At 42.2% G+C, this 20,186-nt stretch overlaps 1 pseudogene; it reads left to right on the plus strand.

Annotated features, from left to right (window-relative positions):
* Positions 1 to 18,061: 18,061 nt before the first annotated feature.
* On the plus strand, positions 18,062 to 18,483 carry LOC144220799 (ATP synthase F(0) complex subunit f, mitochondrial pseudogene; annotated as a pseudogene).
* Positions 18,484 to 20,186: the final 1,703 nt, after the last annotated feature.

Below are 20,186 nucleotides of genomic sequence, written 5' to 3' on the forward strand. Positions count from 1 at the left end.
TGAAAGACACACCTTATGCCTTAAATAAAATCCTGGAGTTAGACCTTGGATTGAAAGCCTCCTGGGGATTGACAGCTCATTCCTCTGTTACAACTGCTCTCTGGAAATTAATGGGCTTGGCTTTGTATCTCCAACTGTTCTGCACAAATGAACCAAACTGGGAATCAGTTGGAGTCGGTGAAGCTTAACACAACTCCAGCTATTGTTTACACGGCTCCCATGAAACCCCTGCGCCAAACTGATTAGATTTACAGTTCATTCGATAAGCTTGTCTGCTCATGGCATAGAAGGCAGTGAACCTTCTCACAAAATGAAACTAGAGCTGGAGAGGGGGAAGAAAGACCTTTAATGAAGAGGGAGGCCGAGAGACATTGGCGGGGGATCTTTGAAGGCTTTAGACGGCCTCCCTTCTGCTGGGATTCTTCTGCTCCATGTTGGAACGACACTTGGGGATTTGCCCTCCTGCTTACCTGACACTCTGTGGTGCGATTTTCAATTTGTTGTAATAATGGATACATACAACACTACTGGCACTGGGGACTATAAGAGACTCTTGAAGGTAGAATTGGGTCAGGGAGCACCAAGTGGCTCAGTGGAAGAAGCTGTAATGAACTGCACAACAGCAGACAGAGCCACTTTTTTTTTCCTCCCCTACCCGCGCCCCCCCCCCCCCACCCCCCATGCTGGAGGCTGGGAGAAACTGTACAAAGCCTACCCTATTTGCTCATGCTTCGGATCTGTTATTGAGTGATTGAAAATTAGTCACGAAGCCATGAAATCATCACCCTCAAAACTCTGTCAAGTCACCTTTAAGTGAGTATAACAGCCCTCAATTCTCCCAGAGCATGACCCAATAATTTTGCCAACCGTGGCCTAGCACTGTGGACTTGCTCCCACTAAGAAAGATGGCAGAGGACAGACCAGCTGAATAGAAGGTGATGCTCACCATCAGAAGAGTCCCACATGGGAAGATTATACCTCATGTGTGTGTGGTTAGCTATTGCTGCATCACAGACTACGCTAAAACTTAGTGGCTCAAAACAATAGCCACTGTACGAATATCTTACAGTTCTGTGGGTCTGGAATGCAGGCAAGAATTGGCTGGGCACTGCCTTTTCTCCACATGGTCTCAGCTGGGTTTTCTCCGTGGTATTCTGCTGGTGGCTGGGAAGGTTTTTAGGACCCAAGATAGCTTCACTCCCATACCTGGCACTTTGCCATGGACAGCTGAAGGCTGGGCTCAGTTGGACCTCTCCCCCTCCATGTGGTCTCATGGTTGCTGTGACATAGAAGCTGAACTTCTTTCATAGCTTAGGGCCTAAGAATGAGTGTTTCCAGGAATGAACTGTAAGGCTCCTTATGCTTTAGCCTGGGAGTCCCAGAACATCACATCTGCTAATTTTTATTGGTCAAGAAAATCTCTAAGGCCAGTTCAGATTCAAGGTGAGGGAGTTAGACCCCATCTCTCAATGAGAGGAATGTCAAAAAATGTGTGGCCATCCTGAGTCTTCCTCACTTTCTAGTGACCTTAGAACTCTAAGAATGAACTCAGTATTATAAGTCATTTCTCAAATCTCTTACCCAATGGTGGAAAAAAAATGGAAGAAAACTCTCAAGAAACCCTTATGTATACACTGAGCATGCACTGAATGTTTAATAATATTAAGTAAACCTTGGTATGCACTGAATTCTTAATATTTAGCAACAACTGAGAGATCCATTAAATGGAACATATGATTGAGAGTAATTGCACAGGCTCCAAACAGATAACTCTTGGCTGACAATTTTACTATCAACCTTGAACTAATCCCAGAGAAAATTGATGTTTATATAAAGCAATTTAGTCTGTAAGTATTAAACTATGGGACTCACACATTGGATGCCTTTTCCTGCTGTTTACCTCATGGTTTGTCATTTATTGCTATAACCATACGACCTTCACACACTAGCCATGTCTCCAGAATTCTATGTAAACTATCGCTGTGGCTCTTAACCATAACATACCATCCTTGTAGTGGCAAACAGAAGCCTATTTTCTCTGGTCTTTTGATTTTTATTGCAATACAAAGTTATACCTGTAGTATTGCTTCAAGCTTGTGAGCCTCAGCCGGTCTGCTATGTATACTCAGTGCGTGTTCTCTCCCAGAAATCCTTTCCTGAGAAGGCCTCGCTGGCATTGAGCTTTCTCCCAGTTCGGCCAGGACAGCTGGAATGGGGAGAGGGCCAGGTGCAGAGACAGCCTCGGTCATACACTGTTGGGTAGACTGGGTGGTGGAACCGGGGGAGATTAGGGAAACATGTCACCTGAACCCTTCCTACTTCAGGTCACCATGTCTTCTTTTTGGTGACTAAAGGATGAGGCACACTGATGGTGGTGGCATTGTGAGCATGCTGGGACAGTGGACCAAAGAGTGAAATCATGTATTTTCCAGTTCAGGGGAGATAGCCCTCCAAGGACTCTGCTGCTTTCTTTGTTCAAAGGGCTTTTGGATTTTCAGCCATCACGCCCCTCTCTTCAATCCACCCACCTCTCCCTCTAACCTCCCCCAAATCCTTTGCTAAGAATTTCAGCTCCAGATTATGCAGTCCACTTTCACTTTTCCCTAGCTGACTTTGATTGTTGGCAGGATTAGAGAATTGGAGACCTTGAGTCCAGAATGGGGCCTTGTTAATTAGCTGACTTGAGGAAGGGGTTTTGCATTTCCATGAGAATTCCTGATCTTTAGAGGAGTCTGGGGAGGGAGGATGTGGCCCTTGAATAAAGTATACTGTTGGTATGCTCCATTTTAAGCATATAATACAAGCATTTTAAGCACATAATACATACAATACACATTTTCTTTAAAAAAATACAAAAACGCTTAGGTACCATAGCTTCCACGTTCCAGGACTAGTTACTGGTACCAGGGATACAAAGATGAATAAAGCATGAATAAAGCCGGCCTCCACATTAAGGGAATTAAGTTTAGTAGCAGGCAGTTAAAAAAATTTTTTAACGTTTGGGGCACCTGGGTGGCTTAGTCGGTTAAGCGTCCGACTTTCGCTTAGGTCATGATCTNCAATGACTTGAACCCACCAACTGCGGGATCATGACCTGAGCCGAAGTCAACTGACTGAGCCACGCAGGCACCGCTGTAGCAGACAGTTTCGTCAGGAGATGAATCACAGTATCACTCATATGAAGCGGCAGAGGTGTATGCATAGTGTTGATGGAGTCAACACTGAGTAGACGGACAGGGTGTCTACTTAACGCTACTCCCCTTTTTGAATATTTAGTCTGAGTGGCTAATGGCTAGAATATATATGTATATATATTCTATATACATCTATATCCTTTGAATTAACATTTGAAAAGATTTCAACTATGGAATATATTTTAAAAATACACATAACACTAAAACTATTTTTCCTGCATTTGAAATATTTACGAAATACAGCTAATTATTTATAACCACTAAAGACATTGCTAGATGACTGTAGCCACCACATAAAGTCTCAGAGAAATAAAATGTATTTTGGTTATTTACAGAGTGTAAATTAGGATATTCTAATAGCCCTTCAAAATCAAAGAGCTGACTGTCTCCCACACTCTCTTACCTTCCTTTCAACCAATGTGGCATTTACCCAAACTTTTCTGTAACCAGTAGCAACTGGGGGTGGGTCGGCTACTGTGGGAAAGTAAACTTCTGGAGCAATGGGGTGGAGACTCTATTTACTACTAGGGTCCAAGGCTGAAAAAAATTCACCCTGGTTCATTGGACTGAGTAAGGTGTGATTCCCCTGGTCAGCCTTTCTACACTTTCCACCCTTCTGCAGGCAGGAAGAACATGCAGATGTGCTTATGTCTGAACACTCCAACCTAACTGATACAGTGTTCTTGGTGGTGGAGTCCTGCTGGAGAACACCTTGGATCAAGTTCACTCTTGGTGAACTGCTACAGTTCCTGGTTTGGGAGGCAGGAAATTTGGTCTTTGTTAGCCAAAGCTGAAGAAGGCTATAAAAGGTGTGATCTTGGTTACCAAATCAGAAGTCGGGATAGCCTCAGTCTGAATTTGGTCGGAGACGGTGACACTCTCTCTTAGGAAAAGACCCTGCTTTGATGTCTCCCGATGTAAAATTAGGACAGTGACTTTTACCTTTAGGAAATGCATGGGCTTTCTAAAGATTTTTGAAAAATGAAATGCGATATGTGTCAGTGAGCCCATTTTTCTCCTTTTTCACCAGGAATGCCCAGAAATACCTTGTATAATGCAAAATCATTAGCCCTCACTTTTAATCATGTGATCTGGGACAACAAAGCCATTGTTACAGGAACATTCTCAGCTATTAGGTGGTTGAAATTTCTGCATTCTTTTCCTTCTTTGTTATTTGCTCTATATAGTGGTACATTCAGAGGGCAGAATTTATTACCTTGCCTTCAAATGTCTTGCTAATGTCCTGCTAATAGAAGTGACTTATTAAATAGTGAGCTCTTAATCATTCATGTGCAAATGGCTTGCTTTCCAGATTCAAAAGTTGTGAAGAAATTCTGAAGTTCAGGATCTGATTTCCCTATTAAGCAGCAGGTTCTCCTAACTACCTTGCCAATTGATTTTTCAGTAGTATATGCTGCTCTAATATTAGCAGCAAGTTGTTTTCAATAAGCTAAAGTTTCAAACATAGTAACAGTGATTTGTAAGTCAGCCATGGTTTTGGATAATCTTCAGCACTCACGTGTCCCCTGGTTGGACAGATTGTGAAAGGAAGGAGATAAGAATGTGTTTGGAAATATCCTTCCACTTTTTTAAATGTTTATTTATTTTTGAGAGACAGAGTGTGAAGGGGGAGGGGCAGAGAGAGAGGGAGACACAGAATCCGAAGCAGGTTCCAGGCTCTGAGCTGTCAGCACAGAGCCTGATGCAGGGCTCAAGCCCACAGACCATGAGATCATGACCTGAGCCAAAGTCAGAAGCTTAACTGACTGAGCCACCCAGGCGCCCCTGTCCTTCCACTTTCATCTCATTTTCCCTCCAGGCCTCCCTGCCAGCTAGTCCTCTGAGCTGTTTTTCCCTTTGCAGCTTCTGGTGCAGAGTTTGGGGCCCATTGTTGCTTCTGCAAACACTGCAAGAGATGCAAGCAGTCAGAGCTAGTGTGAAGCACCAACTTTCTCCGGCCCAAACGTCAGGCCCTGAGAAAGTGGGATGACAGGGACTGTTTGCCAAGCTTAATGGGAAGGAATGGTTTATCCTGACCATTAACATGAAATGAATGTGGGGTGCAGGTGACCTCATTTACATATTCTCTTCCCTGTGTTTAATCCCCATTACTTGAAGCCTGCTTTTGCTTTATTTTCTAGTATATTTTCTCCTCCTTCATTTTCACAGCTCCCATTTTCCTCACTATGTATTTAATAGTAGGCATTGTACGCCATACCTCATGTATATAATTCACTTAACCCATGTAACAACTTGGCAAGATAAGAATTCTGGCCATTTTGTAGATTAAAAAACCGAGTACTTGAGAAGCAGAGGAAATTGTTCCACCCCCTCAGCTGGGAAGTGGGTGAAGCTAAGGTGGCGCTCTTGAGTGCTTACCTGGACCTGAACTGACACACTCCAGACATCACTGGTTTAATGATCCTAACTCAGAATCAGCATGTTATTTTTTTTCATATGAAGTTCTTTTTATAGAAAGCAAATTTTTTTTAATTTTTTTAATGTTTATTATTTATTTTTGAGAGAGAGGGAGAGAGAGAGAGAGAGAGCACGAGCTGGGGAGGGGCAGAAAGAGAGAGGGAGACACTGCATCTGAAGCAGGCTCCAAGCTCCACGCTGACAACAGAGCCTGACGAGGAGCTTGAACCCACTAACTGTGAGATCATGACCTGAGCCAAAGTCTAGGCTCCCCTAGAAAGCAAAACAATTTTTTCTTTAAAGAAATCAATTTAAAAACTGTCCTCTTAGGGTGCCTGGGTGGCTCAGTTGGTTAAGCATCATGATCTCCTGGTTCACTAGTTCAAGCCCCATGTTGGGCTCTGTGTTGACAGCTCAGAGCCTGGAGCCTACTTCAGAGTCTGGGTCTCGCTCTCTCTCTCTCTGCCCCTCCTTCGCTCATGCTCTCTCTATCTCTCTTTCTCTCAAAGAATAAATAAACATTTAAAAATATTTTTTAAAATGTTGTCTCCAAGTTTGACCTTTCAGTATATAGAAAATCAATATACAGAAATCCATTGCATTTCTATACACTAATAATGAAGTAGCAGAAAGAGAAATTAAGAAAACAGTTCCATTTATTTAAAAATTTTTTTAACATTTAATTTTTTTTGAGAGACAGAGCAGAGTAGGAACAGAGAGAGAGGGAAACACAGAACATGAAGCAGGTTCCAGGCTCTGAGCTGTCAGCACAGAGCCCGATGCTGGGCTTGAACCCACCATCTGTGAGATCATGACCTGAACCAAAGGCAGATGCTTAACCCATTGACCCACCCAGGTGCCCCAAAACAGTCCGATTTATAACTGCGCCAACAATAATAAAATACTTAGGATTAAACTTAGCCAAGGAAGTGAAAAACTGGTACTCTGAAAACTATAAAGCATTGGTGAAAGAAACTGAAGATGACGCAAACACATGGAAAGGCATTCCATGCTTATGAACTAGTAGAACAAATATTGTTAAAATGTCCATACTACACAAAGCAATCTATAGATGTAATATAATCCTGATCAAAATAACAACAGCATTTTTCACAGAACTAGAACAAACAACCCTAAACTTTGTACAGAACCACAAAAGATCCCATAGCCAAAGCAACTTTGAAAAAAGAAGAACAAAACTGGAGACAGCACAATCCCAGATTTCAAGATACACTACAAAGCAGTAATAAAAATGGTATGGACATATAGACTCATAAAAATAAACACAAAAATAGACACATAGATCAATGGAACGGAATACAAAGCCCAGAAATAAACCCATGATTATATGGTCAATTATCTTCAATAAAGGAGGCAAGAATATGCAGTGGGAAAAGGACAGTCTCTTCAACAAATGGTGTTGGGAAACCTGGACTTTTACATGCAAAAGAATAAAACTGGGCCACTTTCTTACACAAAAATGAACTCAAAATGGGTTGAATACCTAAATGTGAGACCTGAAACCATATAATTCCTAGAAGAGAGCATAAGCAGTAATCTCTTTGATATCAGCTGTAGAAACATGTTTCTAGATATGTTTCCTCAGGCAAGGGAAACCAAAGGAAAATTAAATTATTGAGACTAAATCAAAAGAAAAAGCTTTTACACAGTGAAGGAAACCATCAACAAGACAAAAAATTGTCCACTGAATGGAAGAATACATTTGAAAATGATATATCCAGTAAGGGGTTAATATCCAAAATATATAAAGAACTTATACAACTCAACATCAAAAAAACAAATAATCCAATTAATAGTGGGCGGAAGACATGAATAGACATTTCTCCAAAGAAGACAGATGATGGCCAACAGACAAGTGAAAAGATGCTCAATGTCACTTACCATTGGGGAAATACAAATCAAAACTACAACGAGATATCAACTGACACCTGTCATAATGGCTGAAATAAAAAACATAAGAAATAACAGGTGTTGGCAAGGTGTGGAGAAAAAGGAACCCTCGTGCTCTATTGGTAAGAATGTAAACTGGTGCAGCCACTGTGGAAGATATTATGAATGTTCCTTAAAAAGTTAAAAATAGAACTACCATATGATCCAGTAATTCCACTACTGGGTATTTACCCAAAGAATATGAAAACACTAATACTACATTTGAAAAGATATGTGCACCACTATATTTATTGCAGCATTATTTATAATAGCCAAATGAAGAGGGCGACTCAAATGTCCATCAATAGTGAATATAAAGATGTGTATATTTATTCAATGGAATATTACTCAGCCATATAAAAGAATGAAATCTTGCCATTTGCAACAACATGAATGGATCTAGAGGGTATAATCCAAAGTGAAATAAGTCAGAAAAAGACAAATATCATGTGATTTCACTCATATGTGGAATTTAAGAAACAAAACAAAAGAACAAAGAAAGGAGACAAACTCAAAAAAAGACTGTTAGGAATAGAGAAAAAATCAACAGTTACCCAAGAGGAGATTAGGGGCAGATGGGTGAGATCGGTGAGGGGGGTTAAGAGCACACTTATGGCGGAGCAGCCGGTGGCTCAGTTGGTTAAACATCCAACTTCTGCTCAGGTCATGATCTTGCAGTTCCTGAGTTCTATCCCCGTGTCAGGCTCTGTGCTGACTGCTTAGAGCCTGGAGCCTTCTTCAGATTCTGTGTCTCCTTCTCTCTCTGCCCCTCCCCTACTTGTGTTCTGTCTGTCCCTCTTTCTCTAAAAAATAAACATTAAGGAAGATAAGAAAAAAAAGAGTATACTTATTGTGTGTGATGAGCACTGAATAATGTATAGACTTGTTGATTCATTATAGTATACACCTGAAACTAATATAGCACTGTATATTAATTACAACTGAATTAAAAGAAAAAAGACTACATTGCGTACGGCATGAGATACACATAACTTCATGTTTGTTTCTCATGATGGTGGGATGGAAAACCAAATTTTCCAAGTGGTGGTTTTGCCTCAACCTTGGGAGCTCAGTTTTATATTTAACTTGATTCTTTTAAGGTTTAGTTTATTTTTGTCTGGCTAGCAAAATGTGGGTTCCTGGCTTAGAAAAATTCCCCCAGAACAAACATTAAGAAAAGAATTCCACCTAAAATGACAAATTTAAAGAGCTCATTGTAAGTGAATTGAAATATTCAAGTGAAATTTATTAAAAATAGATCTGGGTGAACAACCACAACCTTAATGATGTCCACTGATGGATTAATACACACACACACACAAAAGCAGATTTTATGTATACCTGTACACAGGNGTGAACAACCACAACCTTAATGATGTTCACTGATGGATTAATACACACACACACACACAAAAGCAGATTTTATGTATACCTGTACACAGGTGAAAGTTTTGATTTTAATACAACATTTTAAGTGCTTCAGATCCCATTAACCTTACTAATGTGTATATAACCTTACTATATGTGTGTATATATATATATATAGTATATATACATATATATAGTGGAATATCATTCAGCCATAAAAAGAAGGAAATCCTGCCATATGTAAGAACATAGATGAAACTTAGGGACATTATGCTAAGTGAGATAAATCAGACAGAGAAAGACAACTACTATATCATCTCACTTATACGTGAAATCTAAAAAAAAGAAAACAAAAACCAAACTCATAGAAACAGAACAGATTGGTAGTTACCACAAGTAGAGGTTGGGGAGTGGTGTTCAAAAGAAAGGTACAAATTAACTTCCAGTTAATAACATAAATAAGTTCTGCGGACTTAATTAGCATGGTGACTCTAGTTAATAATATCATATTTTATATTTAAAGGTTCCTAAGAGAGTAACTCTTAGAAGTTCTCAACACCAGGAAAAAAAATTGAACTGTGAAGTTACAGGTGTTAACTAAGCTTACTGTGGTGATTATTTCACTAAATGTACATAATCACTGGAAAAATAAATAAAATGGATCTGGGTTTTAAACTAAGGTACAGCAATTTGGATTCTCCTGATTCCAGCCATAGGCAGGTTTGCCCGTATAAAATATGCTATGATTTAGAACAAATAAAACATCAAACAAAAAACATTAAGTTTCAGTGTGGAAGGAAAATCTCTGACTACTTATATAAAGAGACAAAAAAGCAACATGGAGAACTCTTTTTCATTTTCTGAAACATGAAATCTACCACTGAGTAGTAGAATCCCTATTGGAAAAGTTTACTATACGTATCTAGTTCACAAAACTGTATGTGTATTATGGGTCAATGCATAACTTGTAAAAGCCAAATTTTGAAAGCCTGTACATAGGTAAAAGTTTTGATTTTAATATAATATTTTAAGTGCTTCAGATCCCATTAACCTTACTAATCCTAAGGCAAGGTAACTCTTTGGGAGTAGATGCTATCATCCCTGCTTCATAGCTGGGGAAACTGAGACATGGAGAGATGTTGTGAGGTCACGTGGCCAGTCTGGACACGGAGGCAAAATTTGATTTTGGTTTTGTTGTTTTTTCTTAATGTTTTGTTTATTTCTGAGAAAGGGACAGCATGAGCAGGGGAGGGTCAGAGAGAGAGGAAGATACAGAATCTGAAACAGGCTCCAGGCTCTTAGCTAGGTGTCAGCACAGAGCCGGACGCAGGGCTCAAACCCTCGAACCGTGAGATTATGACCTGAGCTGGAGTGGGACGATTAACCGACTGAGCCACCCAGGTGCCCCTACAGAGGCAGAATTTGAAGCATGGGTTCCACAGACCTTGTGCTCCAGGAAACATGTAAAGCCATCAGTATAATGCAACCACAAAAGGAGAATAAAGAAATGTTTTCAATAGCTAGTTTCCGTGTTGCCTGAAAGCAGCATACATGATATCCTCTGCTGTTGGTGATGATGAAGTCAGTACAACTGTGAATCTGATAGCAAAATGATTACGGTATTCCAGTAGGTCCCAGGAAATGGAAAATATTTCAGGCATGATGGGAGTTTCTCAGAGTTCTCCACAGGCGACCAACAGTTTAAAATTATCTGAAAGCTCCCCTACCAAAGGTAGGATACAGAACAAATAATTTTCTTTTGAAAAGTGTATTGGTAAAACATAATTCAAAAACTCTTGTTTGAGCAAATGTCTGTTCATAGCTTTCATTGCCTTTTTGTTTAAAATCTTCAGTTTGTAGAAGTATCTTCTATGGTTTTATAGTCATATTCTTAGGTATTCTTGTTTTCTAGTCAGCCTTTTTTGGAACATGACACGAGTTTGTCATAACTGGATTTGTCGAGCAATTCTTGCAATGTGTGTACGCACACACCCCATGCCCTATGTGGTTGGCACATCTATATCATCAAGCTTATTTTTTCCCTTTGCTTCTAGACAAGTGTCTTTGTGTCCCAGATTTATTTCTTCACTAAAACTATGTATCTCCTTCCCCAGGTCTTTACTTCATAATTTTTAGCTTTCTTGGTTCTTTCATTTCTTCTGGCCCCGAAACTGACAATGTCCTCAGCAGATCCTGAAGGACCTCTAAGCCTCCCTTTTGTAAGAGACTTCTCTTATGTTAGCCTAACTCTATTTACCACGGAAATGACAACTGATTCACAAAACTTGTTACAGTTAATCAGGAAAAGCTGACAGTCTTCAAAGAGACTATTGTGAAGAGTCTTTGAGTTTGACTCAACTTCAAGTATGTTAGGCATCCTAGGCAGGAGATAGGTGGAAGGTAGGAGTGTGGATGAAAGTTTACCATCTGTGATGGCCCTCGGCACACTCCAGAACAAGTCTCTCATCCTTGGGGTTTTTTTCCCTTCCCTTTCCCACACATCGTTCAATTCTGTAGCACTCTATAGTTAGTCACTATTTTAAATGTAACATTATTTAAAATGTCAGTATGAGCACAATCAATTTTTGGGATCAAGTAAGTAACTGGCCATTCAAACATCATCTACTAAACGTATCTTGGTATACGTTCCTTCCGTGGGAAGGAAGCAGCAAACGGTGCACAGAATTACCCTTGGAAGCAAGGAGTGATATTCCAGTATCATCAACAGCTGTTATGACACAGGCACACCCAACCAGATGCCCTTGCAGCACAAGGGCTTAAGGGTTTAAACCTTTAGTTGCTGTGTTGTGGGGGTGGGTCCTAGGAAAGTGGCCAGGGTAGGAGCAGTTGAACTTGAGGAGCTCAGGGCAGAGCTTTTATCAACCAGTTCAGAAGTATTTCAGCAGGCAAACCATAAGAGATTCTTAAATACAGAGAACAAACTGAGGGTTGATGGGGTTTGGGGTGGTGGGGAAAATGGGTGAGGGGCATTGAAGAGGGCACTTGTTGGGATGAGCACTGGGTATTATATGTATGAGATGAATCACTGGAATCTACTCCTGAAGCCAAGACTACACTGTCTATTAGCTAACTTGAGAATAAATACAATAAAAAAATAAAAAAAACAATGTACTATGAGGAAAAAAACTTACTTAAATATTTTTGAGAATGAGTTAGTACATTAAAGAGAATCAGTATTTATTATGCCTGTACTACAAGCCCTGTATTAGTTTAGAACATTAAAAAGTATAATGTATAATGTGTGTGTTCTTTTCAAGTTCTTGACTTTAATCACTACCTGAGATTTAAAAATGAAACCACTGGAGAATAAAATAATACCACATTTAACCATGTAAATATTAAATTGTCTAACATAGAACACGGGATGGAAATTCAGTGGAGTGGGAGGAGGATGCATAAGGCAGAAGCGGGACCCTAACAGGGCCTTGAACATGGTAATGGAATATATATTAAAGAAGATACGCGGCAGTGGGGAGAACTGTGTAAACAATGGCTTAGAGATGGAAGGAAGAGTTACACTGGACTGTGTCAGGTGTCACAGTGAGTAGCACTTCAAAATTAAAAAAATGAAGTGTTAGCTTAAAAAAGAGAACAAAGTGGTTCCCACTGAATACCAGCTTGCAGTGAGGTTCATGGTATTCTAACTGTAATAGCTTGGGTCTGTTTCTCTGGAATAGTATGTATTCAACATGAAGAAGAAAGGCTATCTTGCTTGAAAAATCATAATACAGATCTTTTTCTTAGCTTTCTCAATTTAGTTCCCAATGTTTCTCAATCTTACCAAGGTTATCACGTATTTGTTAAAACAGTGTGATTTCAACATTGTCTGCTGAATTTGAACTCACTGAACCCCACTTTTTTTTGAGATGCTCAAATCACATGGTTTATTCAATCAATTCAAAACACCATGAAAAGCAACAAGAATTTGATGCAATGCGCCTGGGATCTGGTACCTACAAGATGGAAGGACCATACTTCTAGGATTCTAGAATCCTGGGCTGTATTTTGACACTCCACCTGCTGCATTGTCCTTCCCTGCCAATGATGAGATTACAAGGACTGGAGTTGAAGTTAAACAAGGGGCCCAGCAGACGCAAGGTGCTGTAACCAGCACATGGTTGGTTATCTATTGGGAAGATATCTGCCCAATAGCTTGTTGGTCACCGATTAACCAGCTGAGTGGCTGTTTTCGGCAGAATACTGGCCCCCAAAGATGCCCTAGTTTTAGTCCTTAGAACTGTGACTATGTAACTTTATATGGCAAAGGGATCTTTGCAGATGTGATAAAGAAGTTTGAGATGGGGAGATTATCTTGCATTCTCTGGCAGGCCTGGTATAATGATAGGAGGCCTTTTGGGAATGTGGGAGGCAGGGAAGTCAGAGTTAGAGAAGATGTGATAATGGAAGCTGAGTCAGAGAGATAGACTCTGAAGGTGCTACACTGCTGGCTCTGAAGGTGGAGGAAGGAGCCATAAGCCAAGGAAAGCAAGTGGCCTCTAGAATTTGGAAAAGCCAAGTGTTAATGGACTGAGTTGTGTCCCTCCCCTCTGCTGAATTCCTATTTAAGTCCTTTGCACCCCACTTTTGACGTACTTGACTGAAGTTTTTGATTGGCAGAGAAGTAGGACACACCCCTCCTATGCTGAGGGACCTGCTTTGGGAGCTGTCCCCCCTCCCCACCCCCCCGGGGGACCCTTGATGGTGTTCAGGCAGCTTTTTTGTGTGGTGAGGGCTGCTCCCTTGGTACAAATACTTCTTTAGGTGAAGGGGCATCCCTATCCCCAGCCCCATGTGCACACATCGTGCTCCAGCTCTTCCCTGGGGCTCTGCTCTGCTTCCACATCCAATGCAGGGACATCAGATACCAAGGCAGCCTCCCCAAGGCATTCCAAGAGTCTTCAGGCTAGCAATTCTTAAACTTTTTCAGGCCATGGGACCCCTTTGGCAGGCTGCTAAAGACCATGAATCCCTTTTCAGAGCAAGGTTTCAAATGCATAAAATAAAATACATGGGATTACAAAGGAAACCAATTATATTGAAGTACAGTTAACAAAATGTTAAAAAACTTATGTTGTAGCAGTACATATACTTAAATTTTTTAAAATGTTTATTTATTTTTGAGAGGGGGAAACAAAATCTGAAGCAGGTTCCAGGTTCTGAGCTGTCAGCACAGAGCAGGGTGGGGCTGGAACTCACAAACCATGTGATCATTACCCTGTGAAGTCAGAAGCTTAACCGACTGAGCAACCCAGGCGCCCCTGTGTATTTTTTAATTGACCTATTGCATAACAAGATCTAGTGGAGGGTCTATCTAATAACTGTGACTGAAGATATTGTAACAACTAAGATGTGATGTAAAAACACCTATGGGTTCTACAGGAGACTAAAGCACACTTATCTTACTGCCCCTGTGGTGTGTTGCCTACTTTCATAATGGAAGGAAATGCTAAATGCCAATTAGAGGTTAGGGAAAATAAAAATGTAAAAATTTTTTGTCATCCAAATTTCACAGTAACCCTGAATTCTCTCTCCCNTTATCTAATATCTGTGATTGAAGATATTGTAACAACTATGATGTGATGTAAAAACACCTATGGGTTCTACAGGAGACTAAAGCACACTTATCTTACTGCCCCTGTGGTGTGTTGCCTACTTTCATAATGGAAGGAAATGCTAAATGCCAATTAGAGGTTAGGGAAAATAAAAATGTAAAAATTTTTTGTCATCCAAATTTCACAGTAACCCTGAATTCTCTCTCCCCTGGTTAAGAATCCCTGGGGATAAAGCTGGCCCAGAAATCAACACCTCACTGGAGGCCCCACCCATGCTCTGGGGGCAGGAACCTTTAGGCCACCCACACAGAGCTCAGAGCTGACTCTGGGTGGGGAACTAGTCCTGGCAATTTGGGGGCAGGAGAGAAGAGCTCCTGAGCCCTTGCCGGTACCACCTTAAACACCCATCCTTTACTGTTGACCGGCTTCTTCTCAGCTTCAGAGCACCTACAGACCAAGTTTCAAATTGCTGATACCAGTGTGACTTCTCCCAAAACTCTTCTTTTCACGGACAGATCCCTGGGTGCTTTGCGTCAAGGCTGAACTTGAGTTTTCTCATCTGCAAAAGAAATATCCACTTCACAGGATTGTTAGGAGGGTTAAATGAGATAATAGCTGTGAGCTGTAAATTGTATAGCGCCATCAAAGTTTGGGCTCTTATTATTTTTGACGGTTAGTTCTTTGAGGGCTGAAAACCCATGCAGCCCCCTTCCCCGAGTATCTGGCACGTGTTAAGCGCTCCATAAACACTTGTGGACCGAATGAAGTGCGCACTTGCACGTGGGCTTGGGTCGGCGAGAATCCGCTGCTTAAGGCGACCAAGTGCCGGCGCAACACCAGCATTTGTCCTTGCTAACAGATAGTAAACGCCTTTCTGGCTTGGCGCCGAATGGCAACCACAATTCCCGTGCTGCTTTCCCAGAGGACCCCCCGGACGGGGCTGCCGGGCCGGGAGCTCACGCCCCACCCCCCAATCCCGGTCCCCCGCTCCGGCTTCCGGGCCAGGTAGGCGGCTGCGGGAGCGGCGAGGGGCCGGCCGGGGAGGGGCAGCGCGGGGNCGGCCCCCGGGGAGCGCTGCCCGCAGCCCCGCCCGTCGCGGCGCCTCCCCCCATTCAGTCCTGGAAGTCGGAGGACCTGAGGGCCGAGCTCCGCGGACCCCGGCCCCCGTGCCAGGCGGGGCTGCGCTCGGCCTCGGGAGAGTTTACTACTTTTTTTTTTCTTTTTAAACAAAGTGCTTTCCGGAGATCCTTCCCTCCGGGCATGTTTGCTGGGAACCCGGCAGGTGGCATGCTTTGCTGGGCTTCACGTGTGTGATTGGGGCGGGGGTGACCCGGAGGGTAGGGTCGCTGCATCGCTGTTGTGGGCTTGCTGGGAGCGTTGTTCGGAAAGATCCAGGCCTTTCCCAACTGCACACAGTACCTGGTTTCCTTGAAGACTCGAGAGCCCTGCAGAAGTTGGAAAGCCACTTTTCACCCTGCCCTTGCGTGGCTTTCCCTGCACGGCGGGCGCTCCTGTGGGAGCTATTCTTACACCCCTACTTTAAAAGAAAAAATGAGTTGACCAAGCACCTGTTCGCAAGACTAAGATCAGCTGAGAAAACAAGACCTTATAAGTGGTGTTCCCGGGCCCCCGCCCAGGCCCCAAAGCGCCCGGCGGTATCCGAAGACCCTTTAGGCGCCTGCATTGGGCAGACCCAAGCCGAAAGTTTAAAGCAAAATGTCCGATCTGGGCTGGGGCTTTGCAAACGAGGTTTGGAAATAACCCCCTCCCCCACCATAGCCTAGCAGTGTTCCTCTCGGGAGAAAGTGGAGGCTGGCACGGCTTCGCTTCTCCTTTTCTTTCTTAGACGGTCTTGGTTCCCACATGATCAAACTATTTATGCTGGAGAGGTTTGGGAGCTTAGTCCGCCCTGATCGCTGTGGGTCTTCCTTCTTACTCTGTGCTACCGAAAAATAAACTCACAGGAGTTCCCTCCTCCCCCAAGGCTTTTAGTTGAACCGAGGCCCTTCCAGGACCAACAGACCGGAGAAAGCAAAGTGCAGCCACAGTAAAGAGAGGACTTTGTGTTTATGAGGGAGGAATGGGATTCTAAAGCTGGAGGAAACTCTTGATTTGTGCAGTTACGAACTTCAGAATTGGTGAATCTTAAGAGTCAGAATTTTCTGCTAACACCTGCTAGTGAAGCAAAGAAATTAGCAGGGGGTGGGGAGGCTCAGGGCTGGCTAGCTGTGTATACTCTGCCTTCTCTTAGTGGAAATAATTGTCAAGCTGTAAATCTGAAATGAAAGGTGGTTTCTGTTACCTCAGTTAATGGATGACGTTTAGTGTCTCTGAATACTTAGTGTGTAAATGTGCTTCCACCCATATGGAGAATTTGAACCGGTTAGTGCAGCCATGATTGTGGGCCAGTGGAGGAAATACATTCTGCTTGGTAATCTCTTGACCTGACGCCTACTGAAGGTGATGTCTTCCTTGGAATACTTGTTACAGCAAAACATTGTGAAGGGGAAGTACTGGGGCAAGGAAATATCTTTGGGATGGAGACTTGCAAAATGTGACTTTAGACAGGAATCTCTGTCACTAAGCAGTATGCCTGCCAAAACTTGTTACTGCTGTTAGAGCCGCTGCCGGTCCTCCTGTTGGGTAAGAATAAGCCTGTGGTTGGAGGCTGACGGAGGGGAATGGCTGATCACCTGGGAATGTCTCTTTCCCTAGAGCTTAGAATGTGGCAGTAACTACACTGTAGCGAGCTGTCCTTTATGGCAAATTCTGTTCCCTCTCCCCTTCTTTTGGTAAAGTATTCCAGCTTCAGGAGCAGCTTTGGGCCTCCCAGGAAAACCAGCACGCACAGGCCATAATCATCACATCAGTTGTCACCTTTGTAACAGATGGTGGTGTAAATAACAGCCAGTGAGATTGAGACCCCACATCTTCTGGTCCAGTGTCCTAAGCTCTGCACTCTATAGAAAAGTTCAATAGGAGTATTTCAGGGAACCAGGGAGACAGACCCGAGCTCATATTCCTTCTGGGCCATGTAGCAGCTGTTAATTTATTTTGAGTCTTAGTTTCTTTATCTGTAAAATGGATATATCATTGCTTAATGAGGTTGTTGTAAGGATTAAGAGACAGCATGTACAGTGCTAAATTCCTGCCTGGCATGGGTACTTGCTGACAAAGTGGCTGTTAATGGTGATAAATTTAGAGGCACTAATTCCATTCCTACTATGTGCCAGCTACTGGACCGGTGTTAACCATTCTGCTTCTGACTGCCAAAGAGGAAAGCCAAAGTTTATTGTAGGTGGGGTGATGGATGTTGTAAACTCTTAAGTTACATTTATGAAACCTGTGTTCAAAGCAATTTAACTTAATTGGTCATAATTAGACTGATAACAAAAAGTGAATTTTCTGAACAAGCAGCTTTATTGAGGCAGGAGAAGTAAAGATGTATGGGGATATCAGATGAATGCACTGTTACAGAAACTGGTATAGATTTTTGTGGGTTAAATTTTCTACAGTGTTATTTAAATATTTAATACCAATTTGAACTCCAGTTAAGATTTTATCACAGAATAGCTCGCGCGGCCCGGTACAGCGGACACTCAGGACTCCAAGATGGCGTCACCCGTACCAACGAAGGAGAAGAAGCTCATGGATGTGAAGCTAGGAGAGCTGCCAGGCTGGATACTAATGCGGGATTTCACCCCGAAAGGCATTGCTGGTGCATTTCAAAGAGGTTATTACCGGTATTACAACAAGTATGTCAATGTGAAGAAAGGGAGCGTCGCTGGGATTTCTATGGTGCTGGCAGCTTATGTGCTTTTCAACTACTGTCGGTGTTACAAGGAACTCAAACATGAACGGCTACGCAAGTACCACTGAAGAGGGCCCAGTGTGGAGGCACATTCGGCATTCCTGACCGTGACCTTTGAAACCTTTCATACCCTAATTCAGAATTAACCTCCAATAAAAGATGACTGATACTCAAAAAAAAAAAAAAAAAAAAAAGATTTTATCACAGAATAATGTATCTGAGAGCCTTAGAACGTGTTGGGTGTTCCTAGAACTTTGGGGACTATAAAACTGAGCTTGAGACTATAAAACTTCACTCAGGGTTTTAATCTATGCATTAAGGAAGTTGGAGACTCCAAACGGTGATGAGATAGTTGTCTGAGTTACCGAGGTCAGGGTTTGCACTCCTTGGGATCTTTCATTTCTCTTAGGTAGGTAAGGTTGAGTTACCACCCCTGCCAGGCAGACGGTGTGGGATGACATCTGTGGGCATGTCTGTTCTGTGAATCATCACCCTTAGCTCTTCTGGGAGGAGATGGATCTGTGTTTGACTAGAAGGCAGAAACTAGAAGTAAGAAATCTTATTATTAAGTGCTTTTCTTATATAGCAGTTCTGGGTTTTTTCCCAGCCCATTATCTTCTTTTGGGGAACTTTCTGATCCTCATCATCTTCCAGAGGCTCTCCAGGCCCATTGTCCCTTCTGACCCTATCATATTTGCTTTTGATTTTTCTCACCTAGTGATGCTCCTGCTTTTAAAATCATTAACTAGAGGTCATCTAGTCTCACTGGCTCCCTTTATAAATGAAGAAACTGCAACTGAAAGTTAGGAAATGTCTAAAATCTCACAACTGCTTTAGAATCTTCATAGAATCTGGATTTGAACTTGGTGTTTCTGACTGTGCTCATGCCATCTCCTAAAGGAAAAGTCAGAAATGTCCTTCAGACCTGGAGGAATTGGCTGGCATCTGAGTTTTGGAAATGTACTGTGTTATGTTGATTTATTAAATTGCTTTCCATGTGAATCAGGGCTATCCGTTTAAATATCTGTACCTGGACTCTCTTCTAATTAACCCTTATTCCAGCTGGCCTTGGATCAGCTTCCTGGTTCTTCTTTCTTTGCCTCTTATTCCCTCCCCTTCTGAAAAAAGCTCAGTGAGGGGTAACTGGAGCCAGCCAGGGATCAGAGCTACCTAAGCAATTGCTTTCTTGAGTTCATTCACGGTGCCATGTGGCCCAGGGCCAGCAACCAGGGACTGTGCTCGGTCACCTTGAGTCCTGAGATTAGAGAAAGCTCCAAAATGGGTAGGGAGACTTAGAGATCCTAGGACTATGCAGGAAGAGAAATAGACCAGTTTAATTTTAACGCAGGCTGGTATGAGCCATCCAGGTAATGACTTACGATTTGAAAAAAAAAAACAAAAAAACGGATCAGAGTACTCATGGTATGAATAATTTGTTAGGAGGGACGTTAAATGCTCACCTAAGGCTCTCTATGACTGTAAAGAAGCAGTTACCAAAGCAGTTGTTAGTTGTATTGTACTATTTTAACATAACAATAACATTAAGATTTAGTTTAAGCTTTGATAACCAAATAGAACTCTGAAGTATGACAGACAACTAGTTACCCCAGGACCTTGGCCTGACATATTACTGTGGACAGAATTGGCCAGTGAATTTGGCACTTTCAAGAGGGACCGTGGAGATGTAATAGAAGATGCTATTGTATGGTTAGCTGACCAGGTCAGTTTTATGTGGAACACTGATTGGTTCTCAGGCAGCCCATCTTAAGAAAGAACATAATCCTATCTCAAGAGCTAGTTTAAATTTCTCCATGAAAGCCTTTTGAGCCCAGCCTACACTATAGCAATTTCTTCTTCCTTTGAATATCTGTA

This window comes from Crocuta crocuta, unplaced genomic scaffold, assembly GCF_008692635.1.
Source record: "Crocuta crocuta isolate KB4526 unplaced genomic scaffold, BGI_CrCroc_1.0 scaffold219, whole genome shotgun sequence".
Taxonomy (NCBI): Eukaryota; Metazoa; Chordata; class Mammalia; order Carnivora; family Hyaenidae; genus Crocuta; species Crocuta crocuta.